Below are 7,900 nucleotides of genomic sequence, written 5' to 3' on the forward strand. Positions count from 1 at the left end.
GATCAAAATTTTCATTTGAGACATTTCTGGAAGTCTGCATAGTTCAGGAATACTTCATATGACAAAGATGAAGTCTCTGAATGAGGCTGTAATAAGTAAGCATTTTGCATCCTTAGCTACACTACCACTGTATCTTAAAACCAAAAGTAAAATGATTTTCCTATTCCCACAATCTACTTAATTCTTGTTTTAAAATCTGAATTTTAAATGATTTTTTGGGTAATGATTCTGACCACCACCTTTATGATGTTTGAAGCCCCGTTAAGCCAATCATCACATGTTTTTCTAATTTCCTTCTAAATAGTGACTGTGGAAGCAACAAGTCCACCCAGTAGCCCATCAAGATCTATTTTCCTTCCTGAAAGTTCTTGATGAACACAGGAAAGCTCCTATCATCACCAGATAAGCTACGAGTTCACCTGTATTTCTCATTCTTTGGAAAGTTAAAGCTATATTCAAAGTCTCAAATTAGTGCTGAGCTAAATTTGTGCCTCTGTCTCACCGCTCTGAGAAACCTCAGGGGAAAACACCCACTATATTTTGATGATGGGCTTCCTGCTCCTGAAGAATCATTGGAATTAACGAAATCTGTTGGATTCTCATGGGGTAATTGTTCAGACAGGTGGCAGACACAAGACTCTGCCTTGTCACAGCCCCCACTTCTAGGTAACTGTTTTCTGTGACAAGGATTTGTAAAAGGATGAACTTTTATTTTTCTTCCACAGATCACCTTATGTAGTTTATCTGGGCATTGTGTAGCTTTCCTAACTGTTCTATTTATGTAAACAGCCAACTATTTTGGAGACCTCTTAACCTTGATTGTGTTCTTAGTAGAGAGCTTAGACATTGCTTTTGGTTTTATTGGTTGTTTTGTTTTGTTTTTAACATCAATGGAGTGATCCTCAGTATTAGTACAAAAGTTCCGTTTTTTAACATTGTAGGCTCAGATGCCATAATTTCTTAAGTACTAGCTTCTCAGCCCAGCCTGGGAGTTGATGAACAGCGCCCAACATCCTAAAGCAACCCTTTGCTCCCCGCAGGGTCCCACTCCAGGGCAGCGAGCGGCAGGCAGGGGCAGCCACGGGCTCAGCCAGACCGCTAGGCTGGCCCCGCCCCACTCTGCTGACCCCGCCCTTCTCAGGTCATAAACATCTATCTGATGGAAGGTGAAGAGCTAAAGCAAATGAATATTTCAAGAATATACTGCCAATTTCCTGCCCATAAAAGTTGCACCAATCTACCTTTTATCAGCTGGTGCTAAAAAGAAAGATATGATAACCTTTGTAACTTCCTCATGCCTGTTATTCTTACTTGCTGTTTCAGCGATTAACAGTAAAACCCGTAAAAGGCAAGAAGGTCTGTGAAAGATGTCAGGGAACCACCGAGGGGACATTGAGAAGTTGGCCTGAGTTCCCAGGCTTTAGTGACAGCAGGAAACTGATACGTTAAAAGCTTTTAAAAAAGGACTCAGGGATAAAAGATAGGTAGGTGGGGGGAGGGCAGGGATGGAGGTTTTCACTCCTGATCTACACAGAAGCGACGGTAGCTCCACTTCCCTTGCCCTGATGTCTGAGTACAGTGCTGGGCACTCAGCGGGGCTCGCTGACACGAGACTGGGGGAGAATCTCAAAGTGGATTTAAAAGTGGCCGCCAGGGACGCCTGGGTGGCTCAGTGGGTTAAGCCTCTGCCTTCAACTCAGGTCATGATCCCAGGGTCCTGGGATCGAGCTCCGCATCGGGCTCTCTCCTCGGTGGGGAGCCTGCTTCCTCCTCTCTCTGCTTCCTCCTCTCTCTCTCTCTCTGCCTGCCTCTCTGCCTGCTTGTGATCTCTGTCTGTCAAATAAATAAATAAAATCTTAAAAAAAAATAAATAAAAGTGGCCGCCAGCAAGAGGAAGGGACGGGGGACAGTAGAATACTGGGGTCTGGTCCGCTCCTGGCTTAAATAGGAGCAAGTGTCAGGTAGAAGAGGCCTAAATGCCTTCAGATAACCGGCTCCCAACAACCTTGGTCTCATTCTCAACAAAGAATAGAAAGGAGGGATCATCCAGGCTTTTGGGACCATGGAACCTAATCAGCTTTCCATCAAGCCATCAGCAAGCTTTCTTTCTCACAGCACCCATTTAATGCCTCACCCTTGGGCTGGGCCCTGCAGGGTTGCAGATGAGGTGCAAACTGGATGTGCTTAGGAGGGGCCAGACCAGCAGGCCCAGGAAAGCACTATGATCCACACAAGACTGTGGAATGTCAGACTGTCCCTTGGGTGCGAGAGCGTGCAGTGGAGCCCTGAGAACAGGGGACAGATGGACAGGATAGGGACTTCATTGGGGAAGTGAGGCTGGAGCCTAGGAGATCCCGGAGTGGCCATCCCTTGCCCTTGCTTCTGCGAGGTGTGAAGAGCTGACCCTGCTGAGAGGAAGGAAAGCATCGCTTGCCACTTTCTAGAACTCTGCCCCTCCCAGCAGCCGCCAGCTCCACACATCAATGCTCAAGGGCCACAGGTGAGAAGCAAGGGCAGAAAGGAGCAAAGAGGGTGGACTGGGACAAACCCAGCTCCAGCTCCAGCTCCTTCGACCAGGCAGGGTGGCTTTTGCAGCTGGCTCTCGAGCTACAGAAGTGGATCTTCAGGTTCACTTGCCCCCTGGCAGGGAGGGGCTGGGAATGCATCCAAGTATGGCTCCCGAGAGTCCCTAGGATCAGATAAAAACCCCAAGCCCAGCTCTGCTGCAAGGGTCTGTCAACATCCTCATAACTGGATATGCGAAGTGCTGACATATTTAGCCTGCTTAATCACTGCCCCACCCCGTGGAGGAAAACTGAGTTCAGGCACTTGAGGACAGAGAAATAGCAGTGACCTTTCTGCAGGACTGATGATAACTCGCTCCTTATAAGGAGCAGACAAGAGCCCCACGCTCATGGCTTAGGAATGTGTGTATCCGTGTGTGTTCTAACCTTACCTGGCAATGGGCCTCCACACCTGAGCTCAGCGTTTCCAGGACAGCAGAATGGAGTGGGTTTCTCTTCTCCCTAAACCGAGAGAGTATTGATTGCTGCAGGTAATCCTAACCGTAAAGTTTCCCAAACAGCACTATAATTGGATTAAATTTAACCAATGAGCTGTTAAAAGGAAAAAAAAAATGTTTTCTATTGTTTGAAAAACAACTAACAGGTATATAAAGTCCTGCCTTACAGTGGGTCATTATATAACCCTAAAAAAAGGGGGGGGGGGTCAAAATTCACAGTGATCCAAAGCCAAACGTGCCTCTGGGAGCTAACAGTAACAAACCCTCAGTAATCTTAAGTATTCTTTACATATAGTGCCTCCCCTGGATCAAATACTTCATTTATGATCTGTTCATTCCTATATTAACCTAGTAATCATGCCCATTTTACAGATAAGGCTACTGAAGTTCAAGGAGAGGTTTAGTCACTTGCCTGAGTTCACCTGGCTCACAAGTGGAAACCAGAGATTTCAACCCAAGTATTTCTGACTCCAAAGCCAGCAGCATTCTTTCAGTGGGAGCCACAAACCCCTGCATGACTTCCCTAGTGTCCCTTCTGGGTTGTGCAGGGTGAAAAATGAAGAGGGCCACTCATACTTGTCCTGTTCTTCATGAAGACTTCCAACTTTGAGAAATAAAGGAATGTTGGACTTCCTCCGAAACTGTTTTTCCTTCCAATATTGGGTTGCTCGGAAAAACACGGAACCAGAAAGACAAATCCCTGAGCGCTCTCTCTGCTTAGCGTTGAAGGAACCCACCCAGCGGGGCAGCCTGAGGTCTTCTTATGAAATGCTTCATGGCTGAACTGCCCTGTCCCTATCCTCTGGCTGCTACTAACACCCACACGGGCTGCATGGCTCTGGCTCCTGGAGCTACTCAGCTGGGCCAGACATACCCCCATATTCCGTGCGCCTGCCCAGACATTCCAACACCTCGACCCATTCTTCTCTCAAACATATATTCATTATTCATGCAACCAAATATTTCATACACATTATATGTGCAAGCACAGTCTTAAGGTCTTGGTGGGTAAGACAGAGATGGTCACTGCCCTCTGGGAGCTGACATTCAGGAATGTGGAATAAATAACCAACTAGTTAATTGCTTGACTACAATGATGTAAGTCCTGCGAGGATTGCTAAGTCGTTGGGAGAGTGCAGAAGAGGGGGAGGGTGGGAGGTCCTGCTAGGACTCAGGGATCAGGGAAGGTCTCCCCGGGAAGAAGACGAGATGGCTGGATGCACAGAAAGAGTGGTCAGTGGTACAGTGTGAGGCCAGAGAGGTGAGCAAGTTCTGATCCTGAGGCCCCTTCACAGATCTGGACTTGATCTTTGAAACGATGAGACTCCCTTATAGGGTTTAGGTGGTGACTGGTATGTGTGTATTAATCAGGGAAGAAAAGAATGAGGTGTATGTCAACATGTGTATCCTAGATCACGCTGAGAATTAACAACTGCCCTTTGGCTTTTGGTCCCTCTGAAACAGTAAATCTGTAGTAACTTAAAGGCTGTCACTCAGAGAGGAGCATAGTAAGTGTTTGTTCTTGACAATGGTGATTTAAGCTCAGGAAGGGGAAGGGTTCCCCCCCCACCCCTGCCAGCAATCTGAATCTGGATGTTCTTCCTGCATAACCACACTCAGAGGTAGACCCCTGGAGGCCCATTAAGAAAGGTGGATTTGGGGGCAGAGGGTAGGGGGAGAGGTAAGGCAAAGAGTACAGTGGTGCTGGGACCCGATCCCTTTGCTGGGATTGTCTTTTCCCGGGGCCCTGGGAAAGCATTGAGCGACCTCCAAACAGCATTCTCAGATGAGACCCAACATGTCTCCACTGGAGACTGAGGCCTTTGGTTCTGGAGCCTTTTTCCTTAGCAACAGTGAAGTCTTTGCCCCAAAGGACCCTCTGAATTCTCCTCTCTCCCTATCCTCCTGGGACCTAAATGCCTAGAAGGAAGCATACCATTCCTGACTGACTCCCTAGGAGGAATATTTATGGTGGCAACTCAGAGCTAGCTGGGGCCTAGGCAGGGCATGGAAAGGAAGAGTTGCAATGTCAAGAAGGACTTTTTGATCAGTCGCCTGGTGGGAAGGCAGCAAGGCCAAAAACCTCTTATGCCTGCAGCATGGCCCCACCCAGAGAAAGTTCCGCTTTTGGATGCTCGACTTGTCCAGAACTGAGGGAGATGGAAACACACACAGACACACACTCCCTACGCTTCTTGGCTAAGGGAATGTTAAACTTTCTTTAAAGTGTTGTTCTTAAAATTATATTGGGAGGCCACATTTTTTTTTTTAACTTGTGAGAGTATGTCCCCACATCTCAATAAACTGTGATTAAAATAATAAAAAAAAAACCCTCCCTCTAAACATGACTAAATTTAGTGTCAGTGACCAAACGTACACCAACTTACAACATTAGCAACCCTGCTGTGATGCCTGTTCTGTCAGGCCCTTTTCCTAGTATTTTGTACGTCACCACACATCTGAAAATTTTCCACGGCAATTGTCCCCTCCAGAAAAGTGCTGGGAGTGAGTTCCCAGGCAGTGTTGCTCACACGAGAGTCTGGGCAGCATGCAGTGCTGCTATCACGCGATGAAAAGAATGTGCGAGAAAAGAGATAACCTCTGAAATGGGGGCGGGGTGGGGGGGAGGTGGGAGTTTCTAAACAAATGTTGTCAGTTCTGCTTCACAGCCATTATGAATGGATAACCAATTAGCAAAAGGCCAAATATACGTGTGTGGCATTGCCCTGGGCAGTGGCCAGATCCAAGAGCCTCATGTCTCCAGATGGCCTCCAGCTCTGTGGTGTCCAAGCCAAGCCATTATAGCCCCACAGTCTTTGCCTGGTGCTGGGGCTCTGAGCCCAGCCAAGGAGATAGGTTGAGATAGTGGCTTGTGTCTTGCCTGGGGGGATCAGGAAACTCTTCTAGAAGCAGCCAGCCCTGCTTGTTATCAGTTGTGGGCTTTGGCCCAGTCTTCTCTCCTGGTGTGGTCTTTATTTCTGTATCTCAAAAATGATGGCAACAACTCAACAACATTTGACTGAGGACAGACTGTGTGTCAGGCTGAAATCCATATGAGTTAGGATACTGCCATCCCTTCAGTGACAGTGAAGTCGTGGATGGAAGACATTAAGCACCACATGTGAGGTGACTCCAAATATTAGAGCATCCACATTTACCCAGTGAGCGTTTAAGAGAGGATTTCATTGATGTAAATATCAAAATGTGTCAGGATAGAAATGAAAGAGACAAACTGCGCATAATAATTAATATAATTTAATTAGACATACTTAAAATCACATACGTTATTTGTTAATTTATAAACACTGATTAACATGTTAATAGTTTAAGTGAGGCACCTGGGTTGCTCATCGGTCAAGTGTCTGCCTTCTGCTCAGGTCATGATCCCAGGCTCCTGGGATGGAGCCCAGCATCAGGCTCCCAGCTGAGCAAGGAGTCTGCTTCTCCCTCTGCCCCTCCCCCATTCTTAAAAAAAAAAAAAATTTTTTTTTTTTTAAGTTTAAACTCAATTAGCCAACATATAGCACATCATTAGTTTTTGGTGTAGTGTTCAATATTCCTGATTGATAAGCTAATAGTTTAAGTGATATATTTAAAAGTCATATCCTGTTTATAATACAGACATATGGCCTTTACCCAAGCACAATGCTATTCATTAGTCAAACCCTTCCAGCAGGCCTTCTGCTTCGGGGTCTCAGTCGTCAAATCAGCTTTCAGAGCGTATCAGCTGCAGATCCATCCGGGTTGCTTGACCTTCAGCACTTTTTAAATCTAGGTATGATGTTGTCATTGGAACATCTGCCCCAAGTTATAATAATTCTTTCCTTATTTGTGACTTCAGACGCTAACCACTTACTTTTAAAAGATCGTATGTAGTAGTATTGATTTTTAACATGGTCTTTATCTGGTTTGCTCACGGTGGCCTCCAACATCCAACAGGTGAGGGGCCAGATCCCCAGGAATAAGTGCCGAATGTGTGTCAGATTTCTCTTTCCCCTACTCTCCTTTGTTGCCAGGAACCTTACACAGGATCCCCCATCAGCATAGCTTTAGATGGCTTACGACTAACGGGTCTTCATTTGGGGGTTCAAAATAAAGTAACTGAAGAAGGACTCTGTATTTTGTCAAGATTCTACAACAGATGCCCCTGAGGTCTGATTTTGGAGGGAAAAGTCATGATCATATTTGCCATTTGCGGCAAAAGTTAGAGGGTACTCGAAGTCCCAGCTGCCATCCTCCTGACCAGTCATTAACAACACAGCCTTGCCTTTCGTTCAGTTGAGGCAGATTAGAGCTTTCCCAAAGGGATTTACAAGAACCAAAGGAAATCTAAGCGCTCAAGAGAGACTGTGGCTGCAGAGCCCCTCCAGGGGTCTCGGTGTTACTGCTCCTTTCTGCGTTCCGCATACCGCCGGCATCTTCCTGTGTCTTCTCAGCTTTGCTCCCCTCTACAGCAGCCACTGTGGGATGGAGGTGAGTGTGGGGATGATCGGGGAAAAAGCCACAGGGATCTGCAGGAAGGCGAATGGACTTCAAGCCAACATCTGCCTCTCGCTGGCTTTCAGGCTTTCGGTACATCGCTTCACCTGTCCAGGCCTTGGTTTCTTCATCCATGTAATGGGGATACATCCCTTACAGAATCTTTGAAGATTCTCTCTGAACACTAAGTGGGACTGCATATCTAAGATACTCCAGCCAGGACCAGTGTGTGCTGAGGGAAGGGTTGTTGGGCCCGTCAGCAACTACCACGTCCCTTCTGTTCCCTTGTGCACGTCCCGGGGTGGACAGTGAATGCACAGGGGAGGGATGGCTGCCTCCCCCTTTTCTAGGGATAGCTTAGCAAGATAGTAGTCATAGCGACTAGTCTGGACCACCCCA

The 7,900-nt window shown here is 46.8% G+C and overlaps 1 pseudogene; it reads right to left on the bottom strand.

Annotated features, from left to right (window-relative positions):
* Positions 1–339: 339 nt before the first annotated feature.
* LOC132002095 (KATNB1-like protein 1) lies at positions 340–7,600 on the bottom strand (annotated as a pseudogene).
* Between the last annotated feature and the right edge of the window lie 300 nt (positions 7,601–7,900).

This window comes from Mustela nigripes, chromosome 14, assembly GCF_022355385.1.
Source record: "Mustela nigripes isolate SB6536 chromosome 14, MUSNIG.SB6536, whole genome shotgun sequence".
Classification (NCBI taxonomy): domain Eukaryota; kingdom Metazoa; phylum Chordata; class Mammalia; order Carnivora; family Mustelidae; genus Mustela; species Mustela nigripes.